This window comes from Rattus norvegicus, chromosome 1, assembly GCF_021556685.1.
Source record: "Rattus norvegicus strain SHRSP/BbbUtx chromosome 1, alternate assembly SHRSP_T2T, whole genome shotgun sequence".
In the NCBI taxonomy this organism is placed as follows: domain Eukaryota; kingdom Metazoa; phylum Chordata; class Mammalia; order Rodentia; family Muridae; genus Rattus; species Rattus norvegicus.
In genome coordinates, this window is record NC_141534.1 from 47,089,133 (window position 1) to 47,102,205 (window position 13,073).

General features: G+C 42.4%; 1 long non-coding RNA gene across 3 annotated transcripts in view; it reads right to left on the reverse strand.

The window, feature by feature from the left end:
• Positions 1–13,073, reverse strand: part of LOC102548198 (uncharacterized) — a 45,471-nt gene that overhangs the window by 2,690 nt on the left and 29,708 nt on the right. The window contains exons 4-5 of one of the 3 annotated variants that reach the window (XR_015645320.1): positions 12,391–12,475; positions 8,551–9,185 (exon numbers count right to left, since the gene is read on the reverse strand). The exons of 1 other annotated variant lie outside the window; for it this stretch is intronic. This is a non-coding gene — a long non-coding RNA (uncharacterized LOC102548198). Of the gene's footprint in view, positions 1–8,550; positions 9,186–9,963; positions 11,353–12,390; positions 12,476–13,073 lie in introns of those variants that run through there. One more of the 3 variants, XR_015645300.1, reaches the window with a different exon arrangement.

The following is a 13,073-nucleotide window of genomic DNA, read 5'->3' on the forward strand; positions in this document are numbered from 1 at the left end:
AAAGTCTCACCGAAGCGTAGCATGGGTGGGCCGGCAAAAGCCTGGGAGCTCTGATCGCTCGCTCGCAGGACCCAGCGGTGGCAGAGGTGGTTCCAGGTACTCAATTACAGCTCACGTGGGGAAGTTATAACTAGTGGTCAAGATTCACCTGGAAACAATCAACTCTCTCAGGTAACAAGAGCAAGGACGTAGACAGTGAGTGTTATTGTAAGTGACACCTTCGCTTGTGTCATCTGTGGTTTTCAGGTGCCTCCCAAGAGCAAAGCCTGGGAACACATAGAAAGGAAAGGATGACTACCTTAGCTTCTTAGAGCTATTCAGTCATTGTATAAAATGGATAGCCGCAGCATCAGAATCATGGGAACAAAATTTCACATTGAAGGATGGCTTAGATCTAATGGTTCTCAACCTGTAGGTTGAGACCCCTTTGGGGGTTGTTTGACCCTTTCATGGAGTCACATATCAGACATCCTACATATCAGATATTTGCATTATGATTCACAGTCGTAGCAAAATTACAGTTACAAAGTAGTAGCAAGAGTAATTTTATGGTTGGGGTGGGGGGGTCACCACAGCATGAGGATCTGTGTAAAAGGGTTGCAGGATTAAGGAGGTTGAGAACCATTGGCTTAGAATCTCTCCCTCCCTCTCTCTCTCTCTCTCTCTCTCTCTCTCTCTCTCTCTTTCTCTCTCTCTCTCCCTCTCTCTCCTTCCCCTCCCCCTCATACACACACACACACACACACACACACACACACACACACATTAAATATTCATCTGGTTAAAATATTTTTAAAGGAAGTTTGGCAAAATGCAAGGCTGGAATATGACAGCCCTGTGACAGATCTCTCAAATAAAAAAGGTAACGACAGAGTCTTTATGTTCCTTATGGAGCAAAAAGTAGTAAGGGGCAGAGCCATATGAAGACTCAATGCAGGGTTTAATGGTCTCATATCTTTAAGTTATTAAGCAAATATGGAGATTTATAGCTTTGTCTTGTAATAGGGGAGCCAGAGACAGAGAGGGGAACACTCTGTCACTAAGAGAACTTGCAAATGAAGAATGCCATTTCAGGGGACTGGAGATGGCTCATCCTCTAAGGTGATTGTCCCACTTAGTGTGATCGCTGTAGCCTAGACCCTTAGCAACCATGAAGAACCAAGGTAGGCATGCCCACTGGTAGTGCACGGGGGCAGGAACAAGGGATCGATGGAGCAAGCTGGTTGGCCAAAACTCCAGTTTCTAGTTTAGCTGAGAGGCCCTGCCTCCATATAGAAGGTAGAGGCCAGTGGAGGAAGGGTCCCAAGATTGACCTCCAGCCTCTACACATATTTGTATGTATACATTCATATACTGACATATGTGAGTCCATAAACATGTGAATACATAGAGTCACATGCATGCATGCCCTACACATGTAAAAATTAAATAAAATCAGCTATAAGAATGACATCTCAAACTGGAATCTCATACATGGAATAGAATGCCCAAAATGGAACCGATACTTACACTTAATAAGTTGCTCCAATGATGTATTGCTTTAGGACATTTTCAAAACGAGCAATGGGCTTGATACATGCGTGTGTGTGTGTGTGTGTGTGTGTGTGTGTGTGTGTTTCTGTGTATCTGTCTATACGTGCATATGTAAGTGCCTATATATGTGTATCTATATGTTTATATATGTGTACCTATCTCTATGTATACACATGTGTATATATGTGTGTGTATCTATCTACCTATAGGAGTATGTGCATATGCATCTATCTATATGTGTGTCTCTGTGTGTATCTATTCATGTATGTATCTATATGTGTATATCAATCTATATGTGTGTGTCTATATGTGTACATGAATATACATCTATCTATATGTGTGAGGGTGTTTGTTATTATTTTATTTAAAGTATGCTCCTTTGAATCAAAGAAGAGTATCTCAAAGACTGCTAGGATGCTTAAGAGACAGACACTAGGAATATTAAATAAAACTCAGATTACTCCCTTGGTCTCACCTCTGGTTTAGAATGACTGCAGCCTTGGCATGAAGGGTTTTACAATGAGCTTAGACAGCTTGTGAGAAATCAAGTGGGAGAAACATCATGCACCAAAGAATTCTTTTTTAAAGTTTACATAAGAAGGCAGAGAGATCAAGCCTTAGTAGAAGTGGTGATTTTTTTTTCAAAATTAAGATGTCTCTTTTCTTACAGTAAATAAGTAACTACACATATGTGTATAAGGAAAACAGGGAGGCAATCAAAGGTTCATATAGGAATACCATTCTGTTTCCAAGAGATAAATCTGGGCTTGAGGGGTGTTTATGCTAGGCATGAGAACATCACCCACTTTTCTTTATATTTCCCCATTGGAGACGTCCTTCTGATTTTTATCAAAGAAGACCTGCTGGGCGGTCCAAGAGGTGAACTTCTAAAGTTGCTGCTAGAGAGACTTTTTGCTCCCTCTGCATTCTAGAACTACAAGTGAGAGGTTAAATTCTACCACCATTCAGCAGGGCTATAGAGATGACATTTATAGTGGACTCTCTACTCTGCCACCCTCAAGTTCTCATGCAGACAATCCCTCCAGTCCCTAGGACAGCCGGTGCTCAGGGCCTCTGGATTCAGTGTCACTTGAACTTTCCAACCCCTGTTTTCAAAGGGAAAGGATGAAATGTCCCACACCTCTTAGATCACACCGAAGCTCCAGTAGCTTGGAGCGAAATCTCAGATTTCCGTAGACAGAAACCTGCAGATGCAAACAGTGCAAGAAAGTCCACTGGATGGGAGTTTCCACGGTGCCCACTGTAATGACGTGTGGTCGTCCCAACTGCACCTTCAGAAGCACTTTTGGGAAAAGCATGTGAAGGAAAATGACAAACTGAGTGTGCAGTGCCAGTCCAAAGAGAACCCGCCATCCAGCTGTGAATACAGGAGGGTAAGGACATTGCTGTCTTTTAATGAAATTTGCAGAGCCTCATATATGTCTGCCTTACTTCTTGCAAGCTTGCAGAAATCCCTAAGTAAACTGATTTGAGGAGGATAGAAAGTAAACACATAGTAAGCTCGGCTCCCCTAAACTTGTCCAAAGAAATCCCTGGTGAGACTCTTCTTCCTACTGCACCTTACAGACGTGTTTCCTAAATATCACGGACCCTACCCTTCTGCGCTTCTGCTCCAAGCATGGAAATATAAGTCCCAGAAGACTGGAAGAAGGGTCCTAAGAAGTTCTAAGGTCAAGCAGACCTCTGTTCACCTGTCAATCATGGAGTTCTTTATCAAATGGGAGACTGACCTTCACACACACACACACACACACACACACACACACACACACACAAAAACATACTCACACACATATACACATATATACACACACGCACAAACACACACAGCATATACACACTCATACACATACACACACATACATACAGTCATACACATACACACACACTCACACAAACATACTCACACACATATACACATATATACACACACGCACAAACACACACAGCATATACACACTCATACACATACACACATACATACAGTCATACACATACACACACACACTCACACAAACATACTCACACACATATACACATATCTACACACACGCACAAACACAGACAGCATATACACACTCATACACATACACACACATACATACAGTCATACACATATACACACACACACTCACACATACATACACACATATACACACTCACATACACACACATACACACCTACACATTTCTAAATAAATAGAAGAAGCAAGAAAGAAGGGAGGGAGGAAGAATAAATAAATGAAACGAGGGACACATCAGAATACATTTTAATAAAGAGATTATAATTTTAAACATTTTTCCAAAAAATACATCCCATCCCCTCGCAAAGTGATTGGTATTAGAGATGATTCTCAATAACTACTTGTAAAATATGAGTCATTTAAGGACCAACAATTCTCAGACTCCTGGTGCAGCTGTTGGGGTATCTCCTAGCCTTGGTTTTACTGTTTTGGATTTTATGTGTCATGACAGTCCCCTCTTATTGATCAAATGACATCTAACGAGGGTATAAATGCCACATTTTTTAAAAAAAAAAAGCAGATCCAAACATTTATCAAAACCAAAAATGCCTGAAGGAATCCAAACCAAGAAACCAGAGTAAGGAATTTCTACCAAGATCCACTATGTTATCTGGGACCCTAGGGATTTTCTCAGTTAGGCGTTGAAGCTAAAGCAGTTACTTCCAGAACAACCATGGAAGAATCCAATTTCATAAATTTCAGAGTATAAAATGTAGAATCATAAGCCAGATCGGAGGTTTGCAGAAAATAACCAATATTCCTGTCAGCCCTGAAACCATCTACACGCAAAAAAACAAAAAGTAGACTCAGCTGGCTGTATATACACATCTGCATGTATATATACATACACACACGCACGCACTCGAGTGTGTGTGTGCATGTGTGCATGTGTGTGTGTGTGTGTGTGTGTCTGTGTGTGTGTGTGTAATAATCAGAGTAGAGTTGAGTGGGACATGGATTTGGAGAGAGGTGATGGTACTTAGGAGGGGCTAAAGGGAGGAAAATTAAAGTAATATAATTATATTGTAATTTAAAAATGTTAAACCAAAAGAAATGAAAGAAAAAATATTTAAAAATAAAAAAGCAGACCTGAAATTGGAAATATGTAGAAACATCAGGAAGGTTTGATAAGGAGTTAGGAGGAAGACTGGGAGGGAAAAAAAGGAACTTTAAAAATTCAAAATGGAGACCAGCTGACCCACTGAGTACCACCCCAAGCTCCAGAGACAGGGAGGTCCCAACAAAGCTTCTCTGCCCTTTGTGATAGCACACTCTTCCTCAGACTCATGAATCTCACTCACGATGGCTACCAGAAAGTTTGAATTACCCAAGTCATTTACAACAGCTAACTAAATTGGTGTCACGAAATGAATATAAGGATGTAAATGCCTCCCCCAGGTTTGTGTCTTTGAACACTTGGTCCTCAGCTGTTGTCACTGTTGGTGGCAGGGCGTAGGGTATTGTGGACCCTCTAAGACTTAGTTGATAGATGAAGGCCACTGGGAGAAAGCCTTGAGAGTTACAATGCAGGCTTTGCCTCTGGACTCACCAAGATGGGAATGAGCCTCAGGAAAGTTCTTGCTAGCATCAGATAAGCTATTTCAACTGCCCAGCCATTCCTACGACCCTGACACCCTTTGAACCTGTGAGAGAGAGAAAAAATCCTTCCATTTCTATGTTTTGCTCAGGTTACTGTATGACAGCCATGAGAAGAGTAACTGATACACTGACTGTTGCAAATCCTCCAACTGTATCCTTGAGTATACTTAGGCTCAGCTGGGTAGCTACTAAGTGAATCCACATTCCTATCCAACTCTTACTCCCTCCCACCTTCTCAATATTCCCTTAAAATAGAGAAAGATATCTATCAGCTTCTGCAATAGGGTTTGATAAATCTCTGGGTCTAGTCTAAAGTATGTAAAATATACATAAACTTCTTAAGTGATCAATCTCTTAGGGTTTTTTTTTATTTAAACTCCTTCTAAAAGACTGTATTAAGCAGGTTCTAGGGCATTTCATTCTACGCAGGGACAAAGAATCTGAGGTCTTCAGTGTTCTGGGCACGTTCCTTCTATTTCCTCGTCATAGAGGTCGGCTCTTAATTTTTTTTTTCTGTTTCATTCAAAAAGCAATTCCACCACCAACCTGAGGTTAGCGACATTAATCTAATGTCAACTCCATTATTGTTAATTATTTTATGGTGGCTATATTTTAACAGAAGGGGTACAAAGATCCCCTGTGTCATTTGATAGCCCACCATGAATTACATTGAAATAACCACATTGATTTCCAGATCTCAGCTAGCAACTAGGACATAATTAAACTTTTATCTCTGCAAATTTTGCTGTCTTTTAAAAAAATAAAATAACCTGGTCGCCTATTGTTCAGCAGGCTAATCTTATTTTGCTCCTTGGGTGGGCCTAAAATTTCATTCAATGCTTAGGAAATAAATTAAAATGAAAGGCATGTAATATCTGGTCATTTCTCAAATAAGAATTTCCATTGGCATATTTTCACCAGGTTCGCCCCCCACCCCATTTCTTCCTTGACTTTAATAAAGCCGTACTCTATTGAAGTCAAATCAAAGTGTCCCTCTGAGCTCTCGGAGTTAAATTAAAACAGTTATAAATCTGAAGAAGCAGCCATTTAAAGACCCTGCTTGACCTGACTCTGAACAGAAGAGATAACCTGTAGCAACAGAAAAAGTCAGCTCTGAAGGGACCACTCTGTAACAGGCTCTCCTCTTCCCTAACCCCACCCAGCGCTTCAAGTTCTCAGCTCTCCCTACTTCCTCCTTACCCATTGCTATAGGCCCTCAACTTGCTAGGAAACTTTCTCTAGACTCTTGGAAATGGCTTCTTTCATCAAAAACAGAAAAGGGGGTGGGAGAGACCCTTGCCAGTGGAAATACGGTGTGATGAAACAAAGAGAAGGCAGGGTGAAAACAAACCAGGTTACACCCGCACTGATCACCCACCACCTAGAGTTCTCGTTGTAGTCTGTGCCTGAAGTTCTGAGATGCAAGAGATGGAGGGCCACGTAAGGACCTCATTTCAGGTTCAAAAGGCACACAGGTGATAAGGAGTAAAAAATAAAACTAGTACAAATGTATAGATGAGAGAGCAAACAGAGCTCTTTCATGGAGACCATCTCGGGGTGGCTGCTTTCTTTCCCTTTGCTCTTGACCCAACTCTATGCCTTGCGCATACTCAGACCCCTTTCCCTCTACTTTGCCATGGCCCTGTATAGTGGGATATCTAGCAGCCTGTAATATGACAATCCCTCCATTTCTTCCAGAATCCCACAGGCTTAGCTGGAGCCCAGCACCACAGCCCATTGTGATTATTTGTTGAGCTATAAGAGTGGCTAATAGGCCCCTTCCTTTTAACTTTCCAAATCATATTCCCAGGGAGACCTGTATCATACTGCTCCCTGAGGGCCATACTGAACTCCATAAAGACAAAAACCAAAATCAAGGCCTCTCCCTTATCCAGAGAACCAGGAGAGGGCACAGATTCTACCAAGCTGTCCTGGTGTCACCCTGTCCCCTAAATAGAGTCAGCTGTACAACAGACTGACATTTTCCGAGATTAGCTGAGGTTTGCCCTTACCCATCTGGTCAGCTCAGTCACTCCAAACTCAATACAGGGTAGCAGGCTTCACTTAAGGATAAAAGAAAGGTTTACAATGGGCTTTTTAAAAAAAAGGCTTTCATTACAGTGTGTATGTGTACGGTTGTGAGTACCACCCTGAGATTGCTATGGTGTGCATTCGGAGGTCACAGAACAACTTTTGGGGGTTGGGTTTCCCATTTAGAGGCCCCAGTAATCACACTCTGATCCTAAGGCTTAAGAGCAAGCACCTTTACCCACTGAGCCATCTGACTTAGTGCTTCTAGGTCACAGTTTGCCTTTCATTTCCGAGGTCAAATATAAGGGAGATGACAACCGTGTGGTGACCCAATGTAAGAAAAGCCATCCCCCAGTGACTGCAAAGCCAGAGCCATGCCAGGAAATCCCAGAGTCCTCAGAATCAGGCTAGGGGGAGCTGTACATTGACTCAGAGCCACCTCAGAAAATCCCCCCAAACCCCATGATGGTGGCAGAAAGAGGCAGGCTCAGAAAGAGAAACAGAGGGGTGACCTCCATTCACCTGTCCATACAGATGGGTCTCAGGAGTAGACACCACTTGTTATTTAAAAAGATAATGACAGCGACGACCCTGCCACATCTGGTTCATAATTCACTCTTTCTTCCGTGTACTCTCCACCTGCCAATCTGTCAACTCATCATGGCCTCTAACTGGAACTCAGAGGTAACTATTTATTTGGTGACAACAGGGGCCCAGATATTCCATAGGAGCTGCTGAGGCCAACTAGTTCCCCATCTCCTCTCAGGGCCAGCCCACCTTGGCTGTTTTTCTATGGCAGAAAAGTAAAGACATGGCCCTTGTCCAGAAAGTACTTTATTTGTGGCTAGGCTGACTGGTCCCTGTGTTGCTCCAGCGTAGCTAAGGCCTGGTGATTTATAGAATCTCCAAGATCTTTCTTTCATATTTAAATACCTTTATGCAAATGCACACCAGCCTTACAGCAGAGGAGAGTTTTGCATTAAGCCTCTGTATTATTCACATACAAAAATTCCATTTAAATCTCATTAAGCTTGCGACATAAATCCAAACAAACCAGAAAATGCCCCGTTAAGGTGGAAAAGTGACATATGTCTTCCGGTGCCCTGGCAAAATAACAAAGAATCTTAAAAAATAATAAAATAAAATAAAAGGAGGAAATGATGGTAGTACTTCCCAGGTGGGGTGACCAGGAGACGGACACATCTGTTACTTTGCTACCTCTAACTGCTGGCCGCCTCATGTGACTGTTTTGGTAATGTGACGCATGTGATTCACTGAGGCCCATAGCTGGGTTTCTGGAAACCCAGAAGCATCCTGGGAATATCCTAAGAAGTCTGTCTGCTAACAGCATTTTTTTTATTTCCCTCCAGGCATTTCTAGAGGTTCAAGATATAATTTATCTGTCATGTAGTATTAACAATATTCCTTTCAGAGACTTAAAGATTAGCGAGGCCCCTGAGCCGCCAAACACTGAATGCCCTTCATGTTTTCATGGCTCGCCTCTAATCCCGTTTTTCCTTGAAAACAATTATCATAATATCAGAGGTTTACACCGGCTTTACAACAACACCCCACACTCCTTATGACCATCTCTAATTGGCAATTAGTTTAGATTGTCATTCTACAGTGTGTTTAGGGTAGAGACTTGGGAACTGGGGAGGAGACAGTCCCTCTTTACAGTTGTGATTAGATTATGGGTCTAATCGCCCTGCTTGATGCGAACTAGCACAAAATCAGACTGGCATCGTGAATGACAGATCACCAAATCATAATCACTTGTGGGTTTTTTCCTGTAAAAAAATGTAGATTGGGGCTGGTGCTGAGCAGCCGCTGGACTCCCTCTATCTTAAGAATCGGTGAGGCTTCACTTGCACAAGTGAATGCCACCAGGAAAGGTAGATTTGTTCCCAGGCCCAGGGCTCAGCTGTATTCTGTGGCCATCAAACACAGTAGACATACCAGTTTTCCATCTCGACCCTATCAGAAAAGGATGCAGAAAATGAAAATAAGGGCAGAGAAAGAAATGCAATGACTAAGTAAGATGATGTGGTTCAAAGGCTCCTACCTTCCTGCTCTTCAGCAGGCTCGGCCACATTCCCCCAATCCCAGTCCCAGCAAGACTTCACAGACCACAGCCCCTCCTACGTTCCTCCCAGCCCACAGCTGTCCTGGTTCCACAGTAGGCCAACTGAGAAATGTGTTGGTGCCTCACATCTCAGACTGTGGTTGGACATGTGCTCCATGGCAACCTGCCAGAGTTAGGTATCAGAGCTTACTAAGGAATGTGAAGTCCATTCTTCTGTGACAAAGTACGAGGATAAGGTTGACTTTAAAGGGCTGAGCACCCAGGATGGGTTCAGTGGAGGCTTATATCATTATCATTATTCTCTGTCTTCAATTCTCTATTAGTGACGTTAAGAACGCTAGTTTTGCTCACTAGGATACAGCATGCTGTTTGGCCTTCTTAAAAAAAAAGGTTGTTGAGATAGCATTGACATCAAAACTGTACATTAAGAATAAAATATGATAAATATAAATATGAAATCAAATATCTACATCTATAGATTGTCACTACCTCACAGAGATATTTCTTCATAATCCCCACCCCCTTGGATTAATTGTTGCCATGGCTACAGGCTTTCAGCCAAAATGAATTTGGTTCTCCCTCTCTAGAATTATCTACAAATGGGCTTATGTAGTATGGTTTCTTTCACTCAGCATGCTGATTTGCAAATTTCTTTCTTTCTTTTTTGTTCATAAGAGTATTCTGCTTATTGGTACCCCCAGAGACATTAGAGTTGTTCTGAGGATTTGATCAGGACAAAATGGGTGCTCAGAACCCTCTAGTTCCGACCTTTGCACGGATGTATTTCTTCTTGTCAGCTGGATGGTTGAGTGTTGAGCTTTTATCTGGGTGTGATGACGTAAGCATGTATGCGTGCATGTTGGGTACATTTGTAGACCAAGGCCTGACATTGGAATCTCCCTCTTGATTGCTTTTGGATCTTGTCAGGAACTCCCCGTTTCCCTTGCAGCTAGGCTGGCTTACCAGCGAGCCATCAGAAGGGATCTCCCTGTCTCTTCCCTCCTCTACTAGCACCCAGGTTACAGGCATCTGTTGCCACAACTGACTTTTAATTGGGTCCTGGGGTCTGAATGTAGGTCTTCATGCTTGAGCAGTAAGTACCAGCCACTGCGCAATCTCAGTGGGTTTAACCTTGTAGCAAACAGCAAGAAAGCTTTCTGAAGTTGTAACATCTTACTTTGCCAACAGCAGCGAACAGAGACCGCCATTCCTCTAGTTTTAGTTGATATGGTCAATCTATTTTTCATTAACTGACAGGAAGCATCCTCCCCCTGCAGCTTTTCTTGCATCTTGTTGGTGACTACAACAATGAGCGTTTACTTCCCGTCTTTATTCGCCATTTACGTGTCTTCTTTAGTAAATTACTTATTCATATGGCTATCCAACCCAGGTCAGGAAGCACGTCCTTCACAAAGATCAACATCTATGAGAAAAGTACTGTGGGGAGGGAGGGCTTTTTCCGGTAGCCCAAGAAGAGTAATTTGTAAGCACAGTTCTCTCTTTCTCTCTCTGAAAAGTAACCTAGGCAACTGTTGGCATCATAATCCACGCATCAAAGGAGTTATCTTCAGCAATGTCCGAGAACACTAATAATGCATTATCCAGGTGTATGACCTCCAGAGTTGGGGTCTTTAAGTCAATGAAGAACAAAGAAAGCTGGATGGTTTCTCTCCTTGGTAACGATATCTACGACCCCATTTTTTTTAATTGGATTGTTTTCTCAGTGGTGTGTTTCTGAGGGTTCTTTGTGCAGCTTGTTTGGGCTCTTTATCACATGAGTATTTTGTAAACATTTCCTTCTAAGCTGTATGGTTTCATTTCATGCTGGTAATGAAAACCCAAACTGGTCAATTTCGCTTAGGAGTCTGTTGGGCAATGAAGCCTGCCTCTGGTGAAAGATCTAAGAAATCTTGGACCAACCCAAGATCACAGCGATTTCTTCCTCTTTTGATTTGTTCCCGGGAGTTTTGTAGCTTCGCTTTACATGTAGGGCTGCATTTCCTGTGGAAGAGTCTCCCCCGGCATGTCTTCAAGTTTCCCAGTCTTGGTTTCTTGCCGCTGCAATAACAACGGTGATGGTGTAAGGAAAGTAGAATTCGAATCACTGAAGAAGGCCAGGTGCTGTGGCTTGAGTGTGCACCTATAGGCTCATGGTTGGCAGTTTGGTCTCCCAAGCTTGGCAAGAGATTTAGAGACCTGTACCAGGTAGAGGCCAATGGAAGGTCATCACTGACTCACTCCTGTCTTCCTCTTGTGTCACATGATCCCTCTCTCACACACGTGTCTGCCATTGTGATGAAGGATAAAGGCAGTGTGCTGCTGTTTGTACTTGTAGCCTCTAAGACTATGAAGTGAATAAATCTCTTTTCTCTATGCAATACCCAGCCTCATATATTTCATTAGAGTATCATAAAAACAGTCACCAGTGCAGAAGGAATAAAAAAAATGTTGTTTCTAATACATTTGTGTTGAAGATACTATCAGAAGATGTGGAGCCTTGTTGAGTGAACTGATATAAGGGAGAAGTAATAGAAAAATTCTAGATTAAGCCTTGATCAAAAGAAGTATCTCACAGATCAGAGTAGAAAGAGATAGGGGAGAAAGATGAATTTAGGAAGAGAAGTGAAAAAAAAAAAGAAAATTCAAGATCCCTGTGGGGGTTTTAAAGGTTTATAGAGGAGCAGTTAGAAACTTTTAATTCTGTAACAGACACATTTAAAGAAATACATAAAAATAAGCAAATGAAAAATAATATAATTACTAATTCCAGGAAAAATTTTGAGAGAGAAAATCTAATAACAATGTGCCACATAGTTTACAAATATAAAGCACTTACCTATTCATAATAATGTAAAAGTTGTCAGATAATTCACCAAGAACATGCTACAATTCAGTGCAGAGAGTGGGTTCCCAAGAGGGAATTGTAGACAGGCTAATTCCTCAACTATCATTGGAGAAGAGTACAGTTAAATTCAAACAGAAACGCAGGCATCATTCTTAGAAATATAGGCTCACTGGTACAGTACTGGCCAACCACTGGCAAGGCCCTGGATTTGATCCCCAGTACCAAGCAACAAGAAAGGAAAAGGCACACACCTGTCATTCTTAACAATAAGATTGATGAACTCGTGTCTTCTGGTAGGTCAGAGGGGAGCCGGGGGTGGAACAAACACAAGGATTCCTGACAGAATGAAGACGTAAAAAAAAAAAAAAAGGAAATATTTTTAATTGAGTCTATGTATTTTATTATGAATGAATTTTGATATTATCTAAAGGGTTAAGTCTTTCTTGTCAGTGAAGCTGTCAGGAGCTAGACCCTGAGACTAAAGCAAATCTGCAGGAAGACATGGCCACCCAGCTAGAGACAGAGAGCTCTTAAACCGCTAGGCTATCTGCTTTGGGTGGGAGGAGCATCCACATTCCGCCCGGTCTGAAGGCTTTGACTTCCTTTCCCAGCTGCAGGATCTTCCCTGCCCCCCAAAGAGTCCCTGAGAGGTCACTCTAAAGTTGGAATAGATCCTAGCTTTCAAAGGGAAACTTAGCCCATTGACAAGATCAAATGCAAGAGGTAAAGTAGTGGGAGTCAGGGGACCCCACATTGCAGCCGCAGGCTGAACCAGGTGACACGGCCTGGCTGCTGCAGACAGGGGCGGTTCCCTCAGGGCTGTTGAGCCTGAGCAATGGTGACAGCCTGAACTAAGTTGCCTTGGTCTTCTCTGGCCATTCTGTTGGGGGCCGGGGGAACGGGGAGGGGGGTTGGGGGGAGCTGTGTTGGTAAA